Source organism: Pongo pygmaeus, chromosome 10 (genome assembly GCF_028885625.2).
Source record: "Pongo pygmaeus isolate AG05252 chromosome 10, NHGRI_mPonPyg2-v2.0_pri, whole genome shotgun sequence".
Classification (NCBI taxonomy): Eukaryota; Metazoa; Chordata; class Mammalia; order Primates; family Hominidae; genus Pongo; species Pongo pygmaeus.
This window is the reverse complement of record NC_072383.2, coordinates 43,808,518-43,822,643: the sequence shown is the minus strand read 5'-3', so window position 1 is coordinate 43,822,643 and position 14,126 is coordinate 43,808,518. Positions and strand designations below refer to the sequence as shown.

General features: G+C 44.1%; 1 protein-coding gene across 21 annotated transcripts in view; it reads left to right on the top strand.

The window, feature by feature from the left end:
- Positions 1-942: 942 nt before the first annotated feature.
- SLC38A1 (solute carrier family 38 member 1) overlaps positions 943-14,126 on the top strand; it is an 86,153-nt gene continuing 72,969 nt past the window's right edge. For 4 of the 21 annotated variants that reach the window (XM_063672676.1, XM_063672677.1, XM_063672674.1 and 1 more), the window contains exon 1: positions 1,739-2,471. The gene's annotated coding sequence lies outside the window, so the exon portion shown is untranslated. Of the gene's footprint in view, positions 1,018-1,523; positions 2,543-2,627; positions 3,773-3,835; positions 4,552-9,861; positions 10,517-14,126 lie in introns of those variants that run through there. The other 17 variants (XM_054442435.2, XM_063672684.1, XM_063672675.1 and 14 more) reach the window with 13 other exon arrangements.

Here is a 14,126-nt window from a genome sequence, read left to right as displayed (position 1 = left end):
AGATATTTACATGTAAAGTCCTTAGCACAATAGCTGCCATATCATAGGAGCTCAATTCATAACTATTGAATCCAATTCAAAAAGTGCTAAATAACTGCAATCGTTTTGATATATAGAAACTAGCAAGTAAGTTAAAATTGGAACCAAAAGATAAGCTTGGTTCAGATAATCTTCAAACACCGATGAATACACATTCTGCCTTTAATAAGGTAAATATTCCAACAGGCCTATTAAGCTATGGCTCACAGTCCATCTACTTTACCTATTCAGATTTCTTACCTTATTGATAAGAATTATTTGAGCCAGGCAAGGTGCACACTACTTAAAATCATTAATTTCACACTAAATTAGCTTCCTCTAGTAAGGTAGAAAGAACCAATTTTTTGATGACCTACAGAATATTGCTATGTTGTGTGTACTCTTCTCCCCATTTTGCAAATTTAGAAAACAGGATTAGGACAAAAGTAAAGCAGATGAGGGAAGCAGTAAGTGTCAGAGGAAGAAATTGAATGCAGGTCTGTCTGAGCTAGGCTGCCCATGTGTTTGCCCTTTCTGCTTGCTCTGAAATTTCTGTTTCTCAGTATTTCTCAAGAGCATGCCTTCTAAATAGGATTCTCAGGAAGCCACTGTTGAACTAATAAAGGCCATTTACTGCCATTCGAAGGGAGTAAGAAGTTTAGTCCGTGATGAGTTTCAAATTTGGTTATCATCTTGCTTTTCCAGTGGTGATGAAAAAGCAAAATTCACCCAAATACAATGACTGCTGTCTGCTTGAAACGCTCCAGGTAGTTAATTTTTGAATTATGATTCACCTTCCCTTTCCTGTTTTGATGAACCATGAACAGGAGACTGAACCATCCCTATCAATAAAAAGCTCGCGTTTCCACCCTGCAAAATCGCGCTATAATGACAGTCTAATTGGCTGAGGCGCAGGTGGGATTTCCTGTCGCCATTTTAAGACACAACTCTGCAAGCAAGTGCCCAGCCAGCGGAAGGGGGCTGTGTCTGAAACAAAGAGTAAGCGGGAAAAAAGGGAACCAGGCCCAGTTGCCCCTGCTCCCCTCCATCCCGCTCCCTCGTCCCTCGGACTTGGAGCGTCCCAGCTACGTTAACCTGGACGCGCCAGGTCCTTCAGTCGGAACCACGTGGGGTCTCCAGGCCCTCCAAGAGCTGGCCCCCGCCTCTTTGCGCCTAGGCAGGTGCTTTCTCGGCGCTCAGCAAATCCTTCTGGTTCACCTCACACCCAGTCCCCAAAGCAGACCTCCACAGGGCAGATCTCAGGAAGGGCTGACCAGGTCTGCGGGTGCTGGATCCGGAAGAGGGGAGGTGCCTCCCGCTTCAGGTTAGGGACAAAGGGTTTCTAAAGGTGCCCGAGCTCCCCGCCGCCCCTGCCACTTCGGTCCCCTTCCCGCCAACCGGGGCCATCTGCAGGCTGTGCCCAGGGCCAGCCCTCCGCTCCAACGCTGCCCGTAGTCCCAGGCGCTGCCCGCGGCTCTCCGGGCTGCGCTCGGACCTGCCACTCCCGCGGCCATCCTCATGCTTCGCCCTTCCCACAATGCAACTCCCTCGCTCCTTCGGCCCCGGCGGGGCTCTGGCGTACCCAAAATGCAGGCCCCAGCGGAACGCACAGCCCTCCTGTCCTCCGCCAGTGCCCCTTTAGCCGCCCCACCCCCATCCCTAAGGGCTCTCATTCTCCAGCTGCAGCCGCAGCTGGGTTCCGAACACGCCGCCGGGCCCCGGGAGGGAGAGGGGCAGGTGCCAGAGCGGCGCGCAGCCTCTGCTCCCGGTGCCACCTTCAGTGCGCCGGGCACACGCGCGCCCCTCAACCCCTCCCTCACCCTTTCCCCGTTGCTCAATCTCCGCCAGCCGCGGTCGCTGCATCGTCAGAGAGTTGCAAGAGGGAGGCAGCAAGGCGCGGCCGCCAGCAGTGACACCATGTGACCGGCACGGCTCATTGACACGCAGCTTTGGTTAAAGAGCGGGCGCACAGGAGGGGAGGAGACGGCGCGCGGGACGGGGAGGAATGGCCTGTCCCCGTTAAACCATCACAAGCCATGGTTGCGGAAGGGCCACGCGCCCCCTAGTAGGAGAATGACTCCGATTCGTGACCCTCAGCGCCGGTGCATGTTGATGTAAGTGCGAGGCCGGCGAGCAGAGTGTGAGTGGGGGTTGGTGGTGAGGGGAGATTCTGATGCAATCGGCCCGGAAAGGAGGAGAGCCAGGCGAGCGCGGACTGGGGCAGCCACGCCACTCCGCCTGAAGGTCGCCAGGAGCCTCCGCCCTTCACCTTCCTCGGAAATCCGCCAGGCCACGCCAAGCTCCTTGCCCAGCCCTCACTGACGGGGGCCACCTTTTCCCGGCCTCCGCAGCCAGACCTTGACACAAAGGACACCAAACTGCCGAGAGTAAAAACCCCGGAAGGGCGGACACCTCCACATCGCCTTTTGCCACCTTTCCCTTTATTTCCGGAGGTAAGGTGATTATCCGTTCCCGGGGAGGGCTGGGCGAGCGGCAAGGGGATGTTTAGATGTCGGAGGAGGAGGTAACGTAGAAATCATCTCTGCGGGCGTGAAAGCAGAGAGAGCTCGGCTGTGCCTGATGCTTTCGGATGTTGCTTTTAGGAGAGGAAAAGTCCAGGTCTCCTGTGCTTCCCGAACGCACGCGGCAGCGCGAGGAAGCGCCAGGGCCCCCGAGTTCACCTTTGCGTGGGCTGTGGGTTACTTTTTGGTTTGTTTTCCTGTGGCTTTGGTGTGTTTTCCTGTGGCTGTGGCAGAGTGTGGTACCAGATCTGGTTCCATTTTTACGAGGGCCAGGAACCACGCACGTCTGGAGGGAGAGCGCAGCTGACCCGAGGGCGCGACCGTGTTCTAGGAGTGTTTGAAACCCCGGCCTTTGGGGAAATTTTCCTGTGTCCGCAAGGCCCAGAGGAGATCGTGTGATGTCCCGGGGGTGCTGCGTGCGGCCGGCTGGGTAGCCGCCGGGGACCACCAGTAAACCGGGGCATGTTTGCTGTCCTTCCTGGTGCTCTGCCCCTCTGTAACGCGGGGAAGTAGGAGGGCGCGGGGAGAAATTACTAAAGGATGCTTGCAGTGACTCACTGTCCTTTCCTGCCCTGAAGAGGATTTTCTAAAATGCAGAGGGTGGCAGGGGACAGGGGTAGTGTTTTTTCGAGAGCCGGGATGTGCTGGAGCCAGCGAACAAAAGGCCACCTCTTGCGCGGTCTTGGGCGCAGACTGCTCTCGCTTCCAGTCCCACCTCCTCCCCAACCCCCGGCACCTAGTTCGCGTCCCTAAACATTGCCACAGAGGCCTTTAAACGCGTGGGTCGGTGCCGGGTGGAGAGCGCATCTTCGCCCTTGTGCGAGCCCCTTGCCCCCTAAATTATCCACCTCCCGGCGCGTGGGGTTCCCCAGCACCCACTGGGACCCTGTAGGTTACCCGGCTGCCTGGGCACCGTTTCCCTGCCAAATCGCGGGCCCGAGGTTTGTGCTGAACTGTTGTCAGAGAAGGCACAAGTGCATATGGCAGCAAAAGGAATTTCGCGGTACCCGCGTCACGCCGCTCCCAGTGCCTTTCACAGGCTGCCTTGGGCTGGGGAAGGTGGTGCTACAATTCAGAGTCCTTTGTCTTGCTCTGCGGCGCGGACCCGGGGTTTGTACAAACCCTCGTTCTCTGTTAGAAACCTAACTGCCGCCAGGATCACGTACTTTCTCGGACGAATCCACGGTGATGTGTGTAGCAAAAGTGAAAAAAGACGCCTCTGCTAGAAAACGGTATTCATTTGCGTTTGGAAGGGGTTTTGACCTCTCTGCAGTGGGTTTTTACATTTTTCAATATAAGGGGGAGGAGGAAAATAAATTTATGGTTTGCAGAATGCAGGGCCCAGCGAGGGTGTAATTTGTCACCTTGATAAAAGAAACTGTGCAGCAACTCGTGCTTTTTCTGACGTCAGAAGGACAACGGAAATAAAACCTGAGCTCGGTGCATGGTTGGCCTCATTGTCAAATATCTCATGCCAATTTGGTACTCCCGAAATCTTGCAAAACAGCCAATTCCGGGGTACTGACCTGGTGTGGACCCCCTGGATTTTGGTTCGACCCCAGCCTCAAAATGGCCTTTCTCTTGAGAGTCTCTCGAGTTCTCAGTATGTCGCTGTAAGCAATTGGAAACTGGAATAGTTTGGTTTGAGGTCTTAATCCTGAGGTTTATTCGCTTTTTAAAAAAATGTGGCCAATAAACATTTTCTACAGAGGGCTTACTGTGCGACTGGCAGCAACTAACAAGATTTGTTTCACCTTCTATGAAGCTTCCGTTCTCAGGGGGAAATAGACTATATAAATGTAGGCATATACATTTCAGGTATTCTTTGTGCAATGAAGAAATAAAACAGGATCATGTGATGGGGGAGGATGCTTGAAATAGAGTGACTCACCGAGAGGCCCAGCATGAGGGTATAACATTTGTCCTCAGACCCAAATGATGAAAAGGTATCAGCTATTTCCATAATTGAGGGAAGAAGGCCAGCAGAAGGAACAGGAAGAAGGAACAGCAAGTACTTACTGCACTCTTCTTTGACTGTAATATAATTGAATAGATAGATGAATAGATTTTAAAGGTGTTTTGGATCTTTAAACCTATATGTATGTTGTTTATGTATATTTTTTATGATGCTTCATGAATTAAGGTCATTTAATGAAAGGAGCACCATGTTTCTGACATCTGACTATTGCTACTCTTTTCTTTACTCTGGGTGATGCTTGTGGACAAAAACCGATTTTGCTCATTGTTCCTCTAATGTCCAGCACATAGTACCTGCTTAATAAATACTTGTTGGATTGAGACCTTGATCAGGCCATCTTGTTCATCGCTTTGTGATATTACTGACCATCCTTTCCTTTCTATATCTCATCTGTTCCCCTTCTCCTAAGTTTGAAAATGAGAGGCTTTTTCTTCTCTGCTTCTCCTTCTCTTACTGCCCTTCTCACTTTGAGCAGTGACCAGGCCCTTGAAAATACCCCTCACACTTGTCCTCTTGTCTCCATTTCCACTGCCCTAGTTCAGGTCCCTGTCACCTTACCTAGACTTGGAGACATATGAAACAGATGTAGAGGTGCCTTGAACAATCGAGGGGCAATGGGAGTGGGCGGTGGAGAAAAATGCAAGCACAACATATGGTTAAGAGTGAAACAGCCAGTTACTGAGGTGGAACAGCTTTCCTGTTGGTCTCCTCCATACCAGGTTATGCTCCCCTAATTAAATCTCCATTCTCTCATGAGATTTATATTTCTAAAATTCAGTTCACATTTTGTTAAAGGACCTTGCTTTTAAAAACCTCTGAGGGTTTCCAGTGCACACAAATACAGTCTAAATTCCTTAGCCATACACTTAAGACCCTTCACAATCTGCCTCCTCATCTCTTTCCAATTTTCTTGATATTTTCTTTCTCACAGTTCACCCTATTCCCTCCCTATCGCTTTTCTGCTTCAATATCTGTGTGGATTGGATTCCAGTCCAGAATGCCTACTGAAATCCTGTGTACTTGTGATGGCCTATCCCTGATGCCACTTTTCCACCTCTTGGGAGAAGTGTTCACTGATCACCTCACTGGCATTTTCATAAGTATTTGTTTATCCTTCACGTTTTGGACTGTTGTTACTCCAGATGATGGAAGGTGGTGAATAGGGGCTTAGGCTCTGAGTCAAATATAAATATCAGGCCTCAGCTTACTCACCCAGGAACCTTGGGCAAGGTGTTTGGCATCTCTAAGCCTCAGTTTTTTTCTTTTGCTAAATAGGAATGATGATGCTGGTGGTAGTGTTGGTGGTACCCATTTTATTGAGTTATGGTAAGGATTTAATTAAGATAATGAATGTGAAGTATTTGGTTTAGTGTTGGCATTCCATATGTATTGAATTAAACCAGACTGTCATCTATCAGAGGAGGGAGAGAAAGTTGATCAGTAAAGTTCCCTTTACCTCTGAAATTCTATGACTATGTAGTCTTTTAAAAATATTTTTCTGAAAATATCTTAATGGAAACTACCTGGATCTTTTTAGTCTCTGGCAGAATATACATCTATGAAAGGTGGTGAGGAGGTAGGAGAAGTATGTGCGCATAAGTACTTTGAAGAACGTGTGACAGACTTCGAAAAAGACATCTTGTATGCAAAGGCACACAGAGTAATATAATGGACTGTGGAGACTCAGAAGCCAGAGGCTGGAAGGGAGGATGCAAGATAAAAAGCTACATATTGGGTACAGTGTATACTACTCAGATGACAAGTGCACTAAAGTCTCAGATTTCATCACTTTCAATTCATTTGTATAACCACCAAAAATCACTGATACTCCAAAATCTATTGAAATAAAAAAATTTTAAGTAAAATTAAAAGATTAACTTCAATAACCTAAAAAAGGACACTGACCCTAGATTTAAAATAAGATTTTAAATTTAAAAATATTGTTGTACTTATTTCTGAAAATTGATCACATTTGTTTTCTAGCGATAACCTTACTAATAACAGAGGAGTTCCCCTAACCATGTTACCTTCCCAATCACTGAATTCCTCTACTATTAGTAAGTAACTCTGTTTCAAGTGAGGTTACAGTGTGTCTTTGGCAATAACTAGCTGGGTACCCTTGAGCAATTCATTTCACATTTTTATGCCTCATTTTCTCATCTGTCCAATGCTAATAATAGTATCAGTGCTGTGTGCCTCAGAGTTGTGAAGATACAATGAGAGCAGAGCTGAGAAAGTCCTTGAACAAGTTTAAAAAGACTATTCAAGATGATAGTCATCTGGCATTAAGCATGCTGCTAATCTTCAGGGTCAGGTGATGGTTTTAGATTAGTGAGGCTCAGAGCCGACTTCACATTAGACTCATCTAGAGTGTTTTAAAAGCTGTCAGTGCCAAGACTTCATCTCCAGAGATTCAGATTTAGTTGGCCTGGGATGGAGCCCAAATATGGGAACTTAGAAAATATCAGGGGTGATTTTGATATGCATTGGTTTAGATTTAAAGCAAGGAAAACAAAACAAATATCAGAAATTAAATGAGGACCTCCATATGTTGCTTGACAAAGTCTTAGTCTTAGTAGTGTGAAATTATGAGCTTGACTGACTTTTCCCCCTGATTTTACTAAACCAACCATTTGTTGACATCATGGAGCCACAGCCTCAGGTTACAGTTTATAACCTGAATTTTCCCAAGCATAGAAGCCTGTCCAGTGATAAAGCCAGAGCCACATGAAGATTTAATGTGTAGATCTCAGTTTCCTTCTCCTAGGAATGGCGAAGGTTGGAAAAGAAAGTGACAATGGAAAGGAAAAAGAAAGGGATAGGCTATGGACCAAGGTATAGAACAAAGAGGCTCTGAGCAGGAGACAGACAGGGCAGAGCACAGAGAAAACATTGTGTTTGATTTATTGAACCGGTTTTGTTTAGGTTGCAAAATGGTGGCTAGAGAGCCAAATTAAGCTTGTGGGCATATTTTATGTGACTTACACTTTCTTTTAAAATTATTTGAAATTAGTTGCCAACTCTTAAATATCAGAATTTCACTTAGAATTTTGATTTCTGGCATTTATTGAAAAACATAAAAATAAAAAGACTGGGCTTATTCCTCCTACTAGTTGGAGGGAAATAGATGGGACATGTGTTCTCCAGTTCCTTATGCCCAGTCTGCTTTGCCCATTTATCTTACCTACCTGAGCACTAGCTGCTTTTGTTTTAACTTTTATTCTAAATCTGGGGATCTTAACATTGGCTGCACATAAGAATGCTCTCCTCTGGAGAGCATTTAAAATAACCATGCTTGGATCCTGTCCAATACCAGTTAAGTCAGAGACTGTTGTGTGTGTAGTGTCCCCTTATCACTTTTATTTTTTTAAAGCTCCCCAGTTTGTTCCAATGTCCTGTTAGAACTGAGGCCTATTGGCCTACAAAGGCAACTATTCAAGAGATTTGTCTACAAGTCCACCTTCTTATCTTTGGAAGTGATTCATTAAGAAATAGTGTATAGAATCATTAATTCAGAGAACTGGGAGAGGTCTTTGAGAGAGCAGTCATTAATCCAATCTTCTTATTTTAAGGTGAGGAGACAGAGACCCAGAGAGGAGAAAGGAATTGTTCTGAGACAGTAACCATCATCTGATATTGAATTATATAGTCTTTTATTACATTTTGTCTTTTCAAATAAAAGTCTATTTTTAAGATTTCTTTTTATAAATGATCCTCTTTGTATGCACCACTTTGTGATGCTTTAAAGTTCTTATTATTTCTGTTTTTCCTTGAGTATTTTGTTAGAAATCATAACTTAGCTAGGGCTTAAAAACAAACACACAAAACTGTATCCATCTTTTTTAGTACAATAGCAATCCTTGATCAGAAATATCTTTAGAACAAAAAACATATATGCAAATAAAGAGATTTTTCTCAAGGGCTGAAATATTCCAGGCTGTTTTCAACTGCCTGAGTTTTTAGTAATTATACAAATCCATTAATTTTCAATTGACAAGAAATATTTTTAATTTTGTTGGTATTCACACTACTCATATACACTCACTGTTCTAATTAATTAAGATTCAATTCTTTTGGTGTTTTTTTAAAATGTAATGTACAGGCTGTCCTCCTATATCCAGTTACATATTGACTTCATTAACTTTAGAGTTTATTGATATTTTCTGTCTTAAATAAATTGGAATTGTTTCAAAATTTCTGATATAGCTATCTATATCAGATGTTAGTTACCGACATCATAAGCTGGTCATGTTGATAACAGACATTTAAAAGATCATATGGGAACTTGAAGACAAGAGGAATTATGGAGCTATTAAGAGCAGGTTTTGGGATCCTGTTAAGATAGGATGCAATGGGCAATTTGTCCAAGGAAGTTAGCGGTTCATCTCCATGCCCCACAAAGAGAGGGTCTGTACTCATCTCCTGTGAGCTTCCTGTAACACAGGGCTTCTTGCCCTTCATGCTACTGACATTTGGGGCCAGACAACTCTTTGTTGTGTATGGCTGTCCTGTGCATTGTATGATGTTTAGCAGCATCCCTGGTCTTTCTCAACTAGATGTCTGCAGCACTCCCTCACTTATTGCAACCCAAAATGTCTCCAGGCATTGCCAAATACCTCCTGGGGGCAGGGAGAGGGACATAATTGTCCCCAGTTGAGAATCACTTCTTTAATACAACTCCTTCTCTGGACTTTTAGAAATCATGCCAAGAATTCTTAAACATTCCAGGCATAGTGGCTGGGACAGTAATGATAAATACCTTCCATTTATATAGTACTTTACAATATTAAATGTATTTTTACATAAATCTCACATGCCCAGATCAAATGTAAAGGAGATCAGGTGGTAAATTTAATGAAAACTATGAGGTAGGGCTATCCACATTGCTTCATGTTCCCATTTTTGTTTTGTTTTCCATGGGGAGATGGTGTTTGTGATGCTCGCTGAATATATTGTCTGCAGGCAGGTGATCATAGCTTTCTTTTTAAATTTAGTCCTCATTTTTATTGTTAACATGTGTTTACTGTCACCATATACTAGACCTTTGAGATGTATGGTCCTTGTCCCCAAGGAATTGAAATTGTAAATAAAAAGATTACTGAAATATGATCACCCTTGCTATAAGTCAGTGAGTAATCTACACAAAACTGCTGTAATAATTCGTCACAGGTAAACAGTCAAACAGGTTCTCAGCTGGGACAATTATGTCCCTCTCCCTCCCCCCAGGAGGTATTTGGCAGTGCCTGGGTTGGTCATTGGAGAAAGGCATCACAGAAGAGTTGGCTTGAATTTTTTAAAAAAGCAAGCAAGCTGGGCTTTGAAAGAAAGATCATACTTAAGTTAGCATAGGCTTCATGGGAAGGTGGAGAGGGTGTGTCCAGGACCAGGGGAATGGTGTGAACAAAGCAGAAAACTGCGTAAGAGTAGACCCATTGCAGGAATGGAAAGTTAGAAGGAATGTAGTGGGAGCATAAATTAAAGAGAAAGCTGTCCGAGGTTCTAGAGATTAGACCTCATCCTGTAGAGGGAACAGTTATGATTGGCAAGGCAGAAAGAGGAATGTGCAAGGCTGTATTTTCAGGAAGAATCTGCCTCTATAGGTGAGAGAGGGCAAGAAGCAGGAGGTAGTGTGGCGGAGAGTGACTGTGGCAAAGTTCAGGCTGTGAAACTGTAAGGAATAAGGGAAAGGAAAGGGATTTTGTGAAGGAATGTTGGCAGGACTTGGCAACTGATTAGCTAATGAGGTTGTATGAAAGCCATACCCAAGTTTCAAGTCTGACAAGGAGAAAGTGCATTATATCTTTAACAGAAATAGAATGCTGGCATGTGAGGTCAGGTGATGCGTTCTACTTTAGGCATGTGGAATCTGAGGTAATGATAAACATCGTATTGGAGCAGTCCAGAAGGCAGCAGCAGTCTGAAAAGAATTTATGGAAATATTTCTGAGAAGGAAAGAACCTGAGAGATCACCTCTTCCTCCTGCCCTCTCATTTTACAGGTGAAGAAACATGTGACATGTTAAGTGGCATGATCATGATCAAGTTGTATTTATGAGGGAGATCCTATTTCATAATGCAAAGGAATTCTAGTTTTATAAAGTGAAAAAGACTGGGAAGAAAGATCTGAAAGATGCCTTTGTAGAATGAAACTTGACACTACAGCCCTGAAGCCCTAAAAAGGAAAGAATTTGGAATATGTGGAGCAAGAAGAGTCAGGCCCAAAGAGCTACTTCTACACAGAAAGTTGGGAGGAGGAGGGATCTGGCAGAGGAGACCAAGAAGAAGCTCTTGGGAGGATGCAGTGTGGAGTTATTTGGGAGAAGTCAGAAAACAGGAACAATGGTCACAGGAATTTACAACACCCAGGCCAGATGCTGTTCTAAGTGCTGCACATGGACGAAGTCATGGAATCTTTATGACTGTATCAGATGGGTATTGCTTTAAGTCCATTTTACAGATGAGGAAACTAAGGCAAAGAGAAGTTAACCTTCTTGCCTGGGGCTACACAGCTTCTAAGTGGTGGAGCCAGAATTTACTAATCAGGGGAGTGGTGGCAGGAGCAAGTAGTTTAGAGACTGCTAGCAGTAAAGAGAGGGGTGTGGTGATAGTTCAAGGTTCTAGACAGTTATGTTCCAGATAAAGAGCTCTGAGAATGATGGATGTCAAGAAGGGAAGGCAGAGAGAGGAAGTAGAGAAACAAGGTCCTAGCAGAGGAGCCAGGACCTTAATGGTTAAACCACTAATGGTTAAACCATTAGTCTTGGGCAAGAAGAGAGTAAAACCACTTATTTTTCTGAGACCACTTACTAGCTTCCCAGGTTTTTCACTACCAAAGGCCATTTTTATTATTCCCCACCTTCCAAGAGCCCCAGATTTTTAAAGATTTTGATGATCGGCTTTAATTTTTCATTTTAATTAAAGTATAAATTATATGCAATGCAGTGTCCAGATATTAAGTATACTGTTTAATGAGTTTTGAGTGTTGACTTTCATATATTAATTCATTTCCCATTTTTATTACTCAAAGGTATATAAAATTGTCAATCAAAATTTAGGATTATCACATCAAGTTAATGAAGTCTTGCTAACAGTATGGATACCTGACCATTTAGTTAACCTGTTCAGCCTGTTTGAGGTCTTTTGAAATATAGATCCATGTTAGTTCTTAGATCCTTATCACTATCATCTATGAACCGTGAGAATCCAAGAACCCCAAGTGGGTAAACAGACACAGTCAGTTATGGGACTAGCTGGCCCGGAATTATAGGACCACTGTTGACCTTAGGCTTAACACTTTCTTTCTCCACTTTAAAAATTATATGTATTTAAGGTGTGCAACATGATGTTTTGGTATACATATGCATGGTAAAACGGTTACTAGAGTCAAGAAAATTAATATATCCATCATCTCATGTGGTCACTTCTTTTTTGTGACAAGAGCACCTAAAATCCACTCTTTTAGCAAAAATCCCATATATACAATACAATATTACATGTTGAGCATCCCTAATCCAAAAATCCAAAATCCTGGCTGGGCACAGTGGCTCACGCCTGTAAACCCAGCACTTTGGGAGGTTGAGTTAGGTGGATCATCTGAGGTTAGGAGTTCAAGACCAGCCTGGCCAACATGGTGAAACCCCGTCTCCACTGAAAATATAAAAATTAGTTGGGCATGGTGGCATGTGCCTGTAATTCCAGGTACTTGGGAGGCTGAAGCAGCAGATTCTCTTGAACCTGGGAGGTGGAGGTTGCAGTGAGCAGAGATCTCATCACTACACTCCAGCCTGGGTGACAGAGTGAGATTTCATCTCAATAAATAAATAAACAAACACATTTTAAAAAGTCCAAAACTCACAATGTTCCAAAACTTAAAACTCTGAGCACTGACATGATGCCCAAGTAGAACATTTTATATCTAACCTCCTGTGATAGGTCACGGTCAAAATGCAGTGAAAACTTTGTCTTATGCACAAAATTATTAAAAATATTATGTAAAATTGCCTTTAGGGTATGTTTGTAAGGTGTATATGAAACAAATGAATTTCAAGTTTGCAGTTGGGTCTTGTCCCCAGGATATCTCATAATATGTATGCAAATATTCCAAAATCCAAAAAATCAAAAATCTGAACTACTATCAGAGGCATGTGAACCAGAGCAACTCCATCTTAAATAGGAGCTGAGTAAAATGAGGCTGAGAGCCACTGAGCTGCCTTTCCAGATGGTTAAAGCATTCTAAGTCACAGAATGAGATAGGAGGTTAGCACAAAGTACAGGCCGTAAAGACCTTAATCATAAAACAGGTTGCAGTAAAGAAGATGGCTAAAACCCACCAAAACCAAGATGATGATGAGAGTGACCTCTGATTGTCCTCACCGCTACACTCCCACCAGCACCATGACAGCTTCCAAATGCCATGGCAATGTCAGGAAACCTATATGGTCTAAAAATGGGAAGCATGAATAATTCACCCCTTGTTTAGCAAATCATCAAGAAATAACCACAATCAGCAACCAGCAGCCCTCAGAGCTGCTCTATGGAGTAGCCATTCTTTTGTTCTTTTACTTTCTTAATAAACTTGCTTTCACTTTACTCTATGGACTCACCCTGAATTCTTTCTTGTGTGAGATCTAAGAACCTCCTCTTTTGGGGTCTGGATTGGGACCCTTTTCCTGTAACATCTTTCTGGCAACCATGAAGGGGCTATAGTGCAGAAACCCCCAGTAAGTGTTGGGGTCTTGTAACATCTTTCTGGCGACCGTGGAAGTGACTATTGTGAGGAAACACCTGATCCAAAGGCTAACTTTGGGTAAGTGGTGGGGTCCTGTGACATCTTTCTGGCCACTGCAGAAGCAACTAGTGAGGAAACCCCCAATCCAAAAGCTAACTTTGAGTAAGTGGTGGAGTCTGGTAACATTTTTCTGCCAAACCCTGTAGGTACAATACTGAAGAAGCCCCTCAACCCAAAGGCAATAGATTGATCAGCTGACTTGGGGTAAGTGGTGGGGTACCTGGGTAAAGAATGGGATTGGGTTATAGGCCCAACTTAGGAGAGTTAGAGTTTCTCCTAAGACAGAGAGGGTTAAAGCCTCCTCTTGATAAAACAGAAGGACACCCATAGTGGGTTAGAGGCCCAAATTAGGAGGGTTAGAAATCCTTCCAAGATTTAGGGGGTTAGAAGTCCCTCTCAGTAAAGTCCTTCTCATAAAGTCCCTTTCGGCTAAGAATGGGCTCGGTACTATGGCCTGTTAACTGCTATTCTCTTTGGATTAATCTGCCTGGCAGTCTCTGCTGATGGCTGTGGGTGACAGGATTAGGCATGTATAGAATCTTGGGACATGGAATGCTTTTTTCCTCCCTAAAAGGGGAAACTTGAGAGCTGATGAGACTGCTGGAAAAGATCACTTCTTGACTGACAAGTGGCCGCATGAACTTTTCAGTGGTGCTACAATGGGTGGGTCTTTTTCTGGCCTCCCTGAGCATTTCGCCTTCTCCACCCTGCCACAGGCAATGCTTTTCTGTCTCTCCTTTCCGTTTCTTATCTTTTCTGTTACTCAGGGCAACCATCTTACCCAGAGACCACATGTTGAAACTCTTGGTTGGAGGTTGGAT